We start from the raw sequence: 11,561 nt of genomic DNA on the forward strand, positions 1-11,561 counted from the left end.
TTTTTATATGAATAGAGGGGTCTAATGTCTTAGACATAAATAATTATAATATAACTCTTATTTTGAATGTATTGACATACAGTACTGATTCTATAATAGTTGGACTCAAGTAAATAGGTACTTTAGGTAAGCCTACTAGTATGTACTGTAGGTATTATCTGACTCTGGGGTAAACATACAGAAGGACAACAACAAAAATAGTATTTATTATTTTCAGGCTAGATCACGCCTGGTGGCCACTTACGACTTGGTCTGCAGTGGGTTGGAAAGTCCGACATATGACGTTGGGGGAGACAGGCAGAGGTCAGTTCAGCGGTTCAAGCTTGTAATCACCCAAGGGTAACGAAAATAGCTGAATGACAAGAACGGTGTCGTTTTCAGGTGACAGTAATTGACTAGGTTGAAATGAGGACATTCAAAGATTGAAAGGAGAATTATACCATGGAGTTGGACTAATGTGAATTCACTATAAAGTTTGGCCTTATAGTTCTGTCATTTCTCATAGGATATCCATAGGAGTAATGTTGAGCTTGTTGGAGTAGTACAGTACATTGCAACAACGGATTAATCTATGTATTAAATGTATTGCACTACTAATAGGCAAAATGGAATCGTACCAATTTCCTCCATAAAACAAGGAAGAAGTCCTGTGCCGGATAAAATAATATATAATTCTAGGAAAAATATATGTTTTATACATAGGGAGGTCAGTATGGAGTTTAACATTTAAGTTGTTAAGTTAATACATGCAGGCTTAAACCAGTGGGCTGGTTGTTGTTTACTTCTATTTTAGTTAATAGTGAGAACACTTACGGTGGTTCCTAAGGACGGTAATAATCGGTGTTGGGGGATAGCATGTTATTAGCAAATTGAGCCCTCTTATTTAACTAATAAGCACTATCCATGAAGTTCCTAGGAGTTTAATGGATAAGGCCCGCGACATGGGGTCAGTCAGCATAAACTCGAATGGGTCAATGCGGTTGTATTCAGTTTCTAATACGACGCTACTAAGCCAGGCTTGCGTCACAGGTGACATGGCAGTCTGGTCTCTTTCTTTATTTTTATTTTTTTATGGCTTGCTTGCCCCGCCGCCGCCCCCGCACCGCCAGTGGCCCTGTGGGGGGGGGGGGGGGTTTATGTGTATTTGAGTCTGCCTGCTCCTAATAATTATTGGTGTTCTTGGGTGAGCAGCGCGTCACAGTGAGAGCTTGTACTGTAGGTCATGCTCAATTGGGAGACCGGGATGCTTCGGTTTGGAGAGAGTGAGCTTAACCAGTGCTTCTCAAAAAGAGGGGGGAGGTAATATATGGATTATAAAAGAAGTATAAGAAGAATTCGTATAAGAAGAATGGTAATATAAATCATAAAAGAAGACAGGATATGAATTAGCCTTTTTATGAGCATTAGGCTATTAATTATAAGAGGACTAGAAGAAGTTACAATTATAGAATGACTCTAGTACATTTTCAGGTTTGTTTGGTCACCTGTTCAGTTCTCTACTGGCCAGAGGGACTCCTGCTGGGTTAATGACCAGCTGATAGAAATGGGAGGTACACCCTTGGAGTCACTGTATGTTTGGGAATAACAGGAGCCTGAACCACAGGCCACTGCCCACTGAATTGAAATGCAAGGAGTGCATGTCTGAGGTTGAGTGATACCCGGGTATATTGAGCATATATGGGTCGAATATATGTGTATGTATGAGTGAAGACAGTGTTTTTTGAGAATCACTGGTTTGTTGGAGAATAATGTTGAATGCATTATACGGAGTATGTTTTCAAAATTAGGATGTTTTCACCTTTGAAAATGAAAGAACAGTCACGCTAACTATATTTTTGATTTCTCTCTATAGGGAGCCTGAGTCCCATTTTGGACGGAAATGAAATATATTGTATGTCATGGGATTGTCTAATGAAAGATTGTTTTCTCCCACGAATCACTTAGGCACGGAGAAAGGTGTCAAGTGTTTTAATGCAAAATTGGGTCCTCCCATGAAAGGATTTTCCAATTTTTAGGTGCTGAAATACTCTGGGGGTCTTAAGAGAGAAACACATGTTAAGTTGTGGATGTCTTAACGGATTTCTCTTTTCTTCCCAACATACTGTATGTGTTGTTAACATAAACTAACTAACTAAACCCGTAACAACATGTCTATGCTATGAAATATTGTTGCGTAGATGAAATGTAATTACAGGAGATGTCAAAATGTTTCCAAAAACATTGAGTCAATATGGTAAAAGAACACTCCTAACAAGGGAAAAAATGGAAGGAAAGATATGTCAAATATGTCTAAACCCTATGGTAAGAAAATACTTCCACACATTAAGGTATGTAAAAATATAAGGTATCATTCATTATTGCACTATTTATGACCATTTTGTACTACAAATTGAATATTGTTTAAGTGATAAATGCTCCCCATTGCCATGTTGGAAAATACAGAATATTGATGGCTGTATAGATTATAAAAATCATTCTAGGTTAGGATGTGATAACCCTTGGTGCTGAGTTTTCTATTTCCAGTTTTATGAAATCCAATAAATTAAACCATACATGAAAGATGAGACGGAGCCATAAAAATGAGATGTATGGAAACCAAAAGATGTCTGGGAAATCACCATGGAATTGCCGCCTTGCATCCCAACCAGATGAGATGATAGAACTGTGCAAGGGATATACCCTAACTGCCTTGCATCCCATCCACTATGAAGGACGCTGTCAATCCAACTGCTATGAGGACGTTGTGATCGGAAAAGGGGCATGGAAGCCCTGTGTCGTGACATTGCCCAAATAAGGGAAGAAGAGACATTACGAACCAACCTAAGAAGGAACTCATTCATTCAAGTGGAGAAGAGTGCAGGAGAAACACATACACAAACAAAATGCTGGCTTTACGAAGTGATCGCTCAAACCTGAGGGTCGTAGGATGGAATTTTCCCAAGATATGCATCATTGGTTTTTTCGCCCCTACCACATTAAAATGTGTCTAATAAATATCCTCCTGGAGATGGAAAACAAAATCTCATTACATTTACTGTTAATGACCATATATGATGATATATGATCAAAGGGAGGAATTGTAATAGATTCTATGAAATGTAATCTATTTGTTTTATATGTGCAGTCACGTGTCTGTCACTTTACCTAAGAATACAGTAAGACTGACTCAGCAACAGCTGTCGGGACCGTGGCTCCACGCGCGCTCCGACGTCATCAGTCCATACATGGAAGACTCTTCAGAATTGTATCTTTAGACATTGTTTAGGATACACCCTCTCAACTATTCTTGTCACACTGTCCGTGTATATAATGGGACCATGCCTGAGAAATGGGAGCGACAGATGGGGATGCGTGTCGCTCAGAGCTCTTGATAAGATTGTTCAATAAATGTTGTATTCATTATACTCCACCCTCTAAGAATTCAATTCAATTTATTATGTTATTATTTATATAAGGTGATGCTTAAAGAATTCTATTACATGAGATATTGATATTCTAAAGTTATAATTTTGCTGAGGCTTGCACCCCCCAATTCTTTGGCTCCAAATCGGGAAATAATGGGCTCAATCTTTAGTGCTGGATGTGCTCTAATTTGTGCCGTAAATTTTATAATTTGTGCTGCTATCATTATTGAGATATTCTACAAAACACCACTGTTCTGCTCCTATCTTCTACCATGAAACACTGCTGCTCTACACCGCCCTCTGTAGGTCAATCAGTATACTGCTGCTAAATCTGCTAATTCAACCATATAAATATGTATATATATAAATATATATAAAAGCACAATTGATGATTTCAATGGCACAAATTAGAGCACATCCAGCACTAAAGATTGAGAAGATTTTCCCGATTTGGAGCCAAAAAAGTGGGGGGTGCAAGCCTCAGCAAAATTACAACTTTAGAATATCAATATCTCAATAATGATAGCAGCACAAATTATAAAATTTACGGCACAATTCAGCACAAATCCAGCACTAAAAAATGACACCATTTTTATATATGTTTTCAACATATGGGGTGCCAACTTCACAGAGGTGTATCAATGGTCCTTTGAGCCCGGATAAGCAAGCTGTTTTCAAGATAGGGTCATCATTTTATCTCATATAGTGCAGGCTTCTGTTCAGGGGCATCGCCAAAGATTGAATACATTGGGGCCCCAGCCTGGGAAGGGATATTTTACCTTACAGGTCAAATAGGGCATAATCTTTCCATAAAATATTTAATTCTGTGAAGAAAAAAAGAAAAAGAAAGAAACACGCAAAAAATATGTATTGAATATATAACATATAATTACATTTTCACAGAACCAAATTATGTTTTTGTTTAGGACTGTAATTGTCTTGTTACTCAAACACAGGATTTTTTCACTTTTTTGCCATCTACTGTTAGGTATGGCCATATTATCACTACAGAAATGCTCTAAAAGTGTGAAAAAACATATTTTTGATTTCACTACGTCTTTAAAACTGAGTTGCGACTGTGCGGTCTGGCCTTTAGAGCAGTGGTTCTCAACCTTTTCAGGCCGTGACCCCCAAAATAATCACATTGTAACTGGGGACCCCCCACCCTGACGAGCACTAAGAGTTGAGGCATTACATTTTGTATAACATGGTTCTATTGTGAAAATAGCAGATCTACTGTACATGCTCACAACGCCTCGCGTTGCAAGGCGTTGTGAGCATGTAGATCGGCTATTTTCACAATTTCTGCCTCTAATATTTGACAATTGGCCAATGTTTAATTTGTCATTTTAGAGGTATTAAAAAGTCCTTAAATTGTCACTTTAGAAATGTGCAGATACCCTCTATATCAGGGGTAGGCAACCTTAGGCACGGGTGCCAACATTGGCACAGGGGAGGGTGATCGCCGGCACACTGGAAGAAGTTTGAGAGAGAGGATTTTTATTTTAAAAACAAAACTTTTTTTGAACGTGGTCAATTAAATGAAGTTAGCTAATGAATAGCTAATTACATATTGCACAAAATTCTACATTCATTAAAACTCTGAACTCTGACTGGGGAGGGCAGGGACGTGCTGGCCATTGGGAAAAGCGGGACAACTCCCGAACGGCCGGACCATTCCCGGCTGGTCCAGGCCGGCAATTAAAAAGAAAAAAAGAAAGAAAGAAAAAAAGAATGTTCTATATTGCCTGGCAACACCACACACATATGGATCACATGGCATTTTATTTACCGGTAGTTTTGAGCATTTCTTTTTATTAAAATATAAACCAAGACAATGTGGTTAAAAACTAAGTTAAATGTAGGCCTATGTCATCATGTACCATGTACAAGGCAGCAGATGATTCAAATGAGTGGAAATATCTCAGAAGCAATGCCCAAATGCGGCTATAAAAACTAAATATAGCAAAACTTCAGAGAATGTATTAAATATTTCAACCAACACAAATCAATCAACACATTTATTCTTTTACCAAAAATACTTAATAAACTCCTTATTGTCTATGCCAATGTGCTATACATTTTACAATGATAGTATGTCTGCATTAACCACTGAGCCACAGAGAAACATAATACGCCATTGTTTTGAAAGCCCATCTAAAAGCTCACGACACATTTTCAGAAATGTTTCTCATTACGTATTTATTTATTTACTTGGCCTTCAATGACATGCCCAAAATGGAGCATGCCAGGTTACATATTATGAAGAAAACCTTAGACTTCTAGGAGGTTAAGACAGGCATTAAATGTGGCATGGTGAAAGTCTATTCCGTATTTGGGATTTCAATATTTGGGTCTTATCAGTACATTTAGTACTTCCATCGCACACTACATGAGCCAAAGGGCCATTTAGGTGCAGGTACAGTGTCATGTGCTTATTGTAGAGACTGCTGGCTTGTCAGAGGTTAGTTGAGGTGAGGGGGAGATCAAGTTCTACCAGTTCTACCTTATCGATCCAAAACTATTTTTTGGTATGGTAGCTTTGACAGTTGTGGTTTCTTAAGTTTTCATAGGGGTGATATCTTGATGAGAAATCTTCTATCATGATGAGACAGTCTAGACCTTGCAGAGTTGTGATGCAAGATATGTGAAACAATGGAAATGGAAAGGTCATGTACTGTACATGACGTACATGACCAGTGATTAGATAATGATAAAGGGGATGACAGGATTTAAAGGAATGCAGTGTCACAACTACTTTCATGCAATGTCTCCTAACTTTAATCAGAGGTGAGCAGATTTATAAGCTGGAGGTCTGATGGTGATTGTGGACCCTAGGCTGTGGTCAGTGGTTTCCACTGACTATGATTATGGAGTGTTACTAAAGTATATTGTTATTTTTGGACAATTTCAAACACTTTCTCTGAAGGGTGAAAATCTTTTTCATCAAGCTTTACTTGTCCAGTTCTGCCCTCCTTTTCTTTTGTAGCAAATAGATCCTTCTGAACAGATCTGTTTTGATCTTTACCTGCACAATATTTCACTGATGTCCCATTGACCTTAGTTGTTTCATTGTCTGACCACCATATGAATCCATTGTCCAAAAAAATTCCAAATCTCCAACAAAGGATTAAACACACGTTTTGCTTTTTTCAGGGAAGTAAGGTTATTATCAAACATTACTTCTAGCTGTCTTGTTCTCATCTGATGCAATCATGTACAGTACCATGTACATTACCACAAATCTCCTGCAACATATTAATGAGCAAGTCATTCCAACACAATTGGTACTCAGCAAAGACTATATTTTTCATTTAAAAGAAATAAACAAAATGAGCCATGGACATAGACAAGTCTTGCCACAGACTCATTTGTCTGTGTACAGACATTTTGATGACCTCTGTGGTAAACACATTGTGTCAATGGGAGGGGAATACACAGTTAAGAGATACAGTACTTGGTCATTAACTTGTGTATAAACTAAAACTTAAGCTTACTCAGCTAGAGTTTCTTAAGACATTTGAATTTAAATGATGCAACAATGTAAATGATCAGATCATAATTTCAATCATGCAAAATGTAAATGATCATAAAGTGTTACACTTCCTGTAGGCCTACTAACCCTATTCACCCTGAACTGAACTGTCAACCACCCCCCCACACACACACACACCCGAGGACATCCGAAAATATTTGCGTGTGCACTTCACGTGCGCATTCACTAGTAAAGACCACACCATCAAACAGAGACACACTTGGGTTGTATTTATTAAAATGTATTTGGAGAACATGGAGGCATGGAAATACGTTTGGAGGTAGAATGGGGAAAAGAAGAGGCCAGGGAGGTGCCTCGGGACAGGAAGGTGGCAACAACACCTGCTAAGTAAAGCGGCGACAACGCTTTGGTTAGGTGACAGGAAGGTGGCAACAACACCTGCTAAGTAAAGCGGCGACAACGCTTTGGTTAGGTGACAGGAAGGTCGGCGAGCGCCTTGGCTTAGTCGAGGGGAAGGCGGAACGCCTTTGCTTAGACGAGGGGAAGGCGGAACGCCTTTGCTTGGGTGACAGGGAGAAGGCGGAAACGCCTTTGCTTAGGTGACAGGAAGGCGGCGGAACGCCGTGACTGTAGTGAGTGAATGGTTGCTGTTGTGGATGGGGGGATTGGCCGGGTTGGAGAGGAGTGAATGGTTTGATGGATGGTGGAATGAACCCAGTGAGTTAACGGGAGGGATTGTGATGTTTTAGCGAGGACGGGCATTGCTGAGTGGAGCGGAGAAGGCGGGGGGGGCTGAGTGCTCGGGGCACGAGCCCTGGGTAGTTTGGCTCTGGGGCTCTGGACAGCCTGTGTCTGGACGGCTTGTCTCTGGACAGCTTATGGCTGGGCCCGAACAGAGTCCCCAAAAAGGAGCCGTGATTTATGGACGAGCACTGAGTGAGCTTGGCGGAGGTCGTGGGCATTAGAGCGAATGTACGTGTGAATGGGGAGTGAGGAGGAACTGCCTTGTTAATTATCTCTACGGTGGTTTGGTTGACTGAGTGGATGAGGACAGAGCGGCTGGTCCATTCTGAACCCCAAGGGAAGCCGCTACAATGAATAGTGCTCCGTTCGTCGGCTGCTTAAGGGTTTTGGTGGGGTTGTGTGGGGGCATGCGACAAGGGAATGGGCTCCGCCGCAAGAGGAGCACACGTGCAACAATTTACATGCGGACGATTTACAGCCCTGGTCATTAAAATTGTTGCACAGCATTTTTGACCCGACGAAGAGCACGGGGCGGCCTCGACGGTCCCTGTCCTGGGAGGAGGCTGGGGAGGTGGTGGGACTTTGGGTTGGGGACCTAGCTGGGGGGGTCATGGGCTGTGGGAATTGTGTGTGGGTCTGTGGTACCTGGTGGGACGATGGCCGGGTGGATGAAGTGGGGGCTGTGGGGCGGGAGGTGGCGAGGACGCAAGCTGAGGTGGGGTGGGCCGGGCAGCTGCACAGTTCGCAGGCGACGGCAGTTCTGCCGGCAAAGAGCCGGCAGTACATCTCGGAGTCCAGTGCGCCCCAGTAGGTCAGCTGGTTTGACTGCTGGAGTCGAGCTGCCGCCGTCGCTGCGAACTGCCTGTGGTAGTGATAAAAGAGGGCCCCCGGGAAGCGTAAGGCTAGGTCGATGATTATCTGCAAATAATCATTCAGCTCCTGCCTGCGGTGGGGGAAAACGGAACAAATGACGTTCCGGTAGAGGGAGAAAGCCAGGGCAAACTCTGTGGGGGAGAGAATGGTGGGGTTAGAGGAGGAATTGAGATCGCGGAGGGTGATGGACACCCCTCCGCAGTCTACGGTCCTGGCCTGGTGGGAAAAAGCAGAGGGTTTGATTAGTGCGGCTAAATCCACGTCCATACCCTGGAGGATCTGGTGGCGAAGGGTGTTTGACACCGGCATCGGGTTGGCGGAGATGGCCGACGGGGGTACGGGTACAGGCAGGGCTGTGGAGAGAGAATATGTGAATTGAGGTATGGGGGTGTGGACTTGAGCCTGGGCTATGGGTTGGTAGAATGGCTGGGAAGGGAGGGGCAGAGCAGACTGCGTGGGTATGGGAGGAAAGGTGGCTTGGTTATACGTGGAGGGGAGGGGGAGGGGCATTTGGACCTGGGCTTGGTTATACATGGATGGGAGGGGGAGGGGCATTTGGATCTGTGGGTTGAGGTGGGCGGCCTGGTTGGCCGTGGCAGGAAGGCGGAGGATGGGAAATGGAGCCTGTGGTAGGGTGTGTGGGAGCTGATTGGCCGTGGGGGGGGGAGGGGGGCTGTTTGGCCCTGTGTGGATTGTATCATTGCTTGGTTGTGAGAGGGGGGGGGTGGGGGGGGGGCTGTTTGGCCCTGTGTGGGTTGAAACATTGTTTGGTTGTGAGAGGGGTGGGGGGGGTGGGGGGGTGCTAGAATTTGATTAGGTGGGATGAGGGTTTGATTAGCCTGGGGTGGGATGGTGGATGATTGGCCAGGGTTTTGTGCATACAAAGCAAGCAAGTGAAGCAGTGGATTGGCATATGTGGATGGTGATGGTGGAATCACTGTAGTAGTTACTGATGGGGTGGCGATAGTAGTGGCTGTGGTGGTAACAATGGGGGAGGACACGCGAGCTGGGGTGGTTTTACGAGCGCGTTTTCTGGGAGGAGGGGGGGGGGGGGGGGGGGGAGTGTGTCGTGACTGGGATTCCCCGGGGCTTCCCTCTGACGCGCCTCTAGGTCCCGCATCATCATTGCGCGACGGACTAGGCGTGGAGGGGCAACACATAGCCGTACAAAACAATTCATAAAGGACGGGCTTAGATGCGGTACGGGGAAATACTATGTTACAGCTAGTCAGGGCATTCTGTAAGCCACGTACGGTCCAATCATTAATGGCTAGTGGAGGATTGACTGACCTGGAGCGTGGCACGGAGGTGGCAGATCGTGTGCTTGAGTAGGGGCCGGTGCCGGCGGTGGCAACGGGGCTGTGGGTGGAGCGCTGGGAAGCCGGTGGCGGTGGTGGGGTGCTTGTGGCCCTTGTTGGGCTGCTGGCGGGTGGTGGCGGTGGCGTGGTTGTGGCGGCGGTGACGTTTCTCTGCCTGTCCAAAACCTGCCTGAGATCTGCCGTGGGGGGGATCTCGTCTTCTGAGGCGAGCAGGTCCATGGGTTCTTCCATGCTTATGGAGAACGACGATGGTGTCAATGAGACGAGTAGACTTCACTATTTAGACGCGAAGTTATACTTGTTTGTGAGCAAGTTGTCTGTTTGTTTAATCGTAGATTTGTACGTGTGTACTTTGTCTTTCTAGACGCGATTTGTACAAGTGTCTGTTTAGACGCGAGTTTGTACTTGTTGCGAGTCCCTCTGTATGCGAGAAACTGAGCAGGGAAGTGCTGTGAGCACGGCCAGGTTTAAATACAGCGCTTGATTAACCTGGTAGGAGGAGATAAGGGAGGAGGTGTTATCAGTTAGACCTGTAGCAAGCGAGGTGGGGAGGAGAAAAGCAGGTTAGATTGGAGATGATTAGGGAAGAGAGAAGGTGGTTATCCGGTGTGGTCTATTCTCCTGAACCTTTGTTGTTCCAACATCATTTAGTCCCTCTCAATGGCAATACTTTTGAAAATGGTGACGGCACCTATATGCTCTCTCTATTGCGCTGAGTAGCAGAAGCCCACAGAGCAATCACATTGGCCCCACTGGCTTGTCTATCATGTGAATACCGGCCCCCCAAAAAATCTGGCGCACTGCCAATAGCCACGCACATTGAGGGCCTCTCCAATTCCTTTTCCCGGGCTGAATCAGGTGCCCAGCACGTCCCTGGGGGAGGGAGTCAGGGAGATAGGTGGTTTATTGCTCTGGGTCTAATGATCCTTATAACAATGTCCTGACAATCAAAATATGTCAAAATATTTGTCATTAAAAAATGTAAATGTGGTCAATTAAATGAAGTTAGCTAATTTATAGCAAATTATATCTTGCAGATAGTTCTACATTCATTAAAACTCTGAACTCTGACTGGGGAGGGAGTCGGGGAGATGGATTATTGCTCTGGGTCTAATGATACTTACAACAATGTCCTGCCAATCAAAATATGACAAAATATTTGTCATTAAAATGTACCGTATGTTGACATGGCACACCGACACTCTAGAAAATAAAAACGTGGCACTTCATTTCAAAAAGGTTGCTGACCCCTGCTCTATATACTTAAACTTCATGTTGGTTTGTTTACTGTTGAGTGAGAAAACAATGTTGCACATTAAGCTAATCATCTGGGGACCCCCCAAAATAATTTTGGGACCCTCCTGGGGGTCCCGACCCACAGGTTGAGAACCACTGCTTTAGAGAAACACTGATGTGTAGATATTAGCTGCAGGAGAGTGTGGGCCAGACAGCGAACCTCTGCCACGTGTAACCCTTTCTTGAATGTGATAATGATAATAATCATAATAATCCCTGTGTCCTCAGAGTTCCTACAAGGGGACCTCCAAATCTTTGTGTGGTAGAAACTTCTTTCGTATTTTTATCTGGTGGAAACCAGATCAGTAACACCTCACAGATCAGTAATCACCTCACTTTCTTTGACGACCATTGAGTACCTCTTCTGGATAGGCTATTCATGTCACATGGTAGAGCTAAGGGCCAATCGCAGGACAGTACCCCAGGAGT

Source organism: Nannobrachium achirus, assembly GCF_963921795.1.
Source record: "Nannobrachium achirus genome assembly, chromosome: 2".
Classification (NCBI taxonomy): Eukaryota; Metazoa; Chordata; class Actinopteri; order Myctophiformes; family Myctophidae; genus Nannobrachium; species Nannobrachium achirus.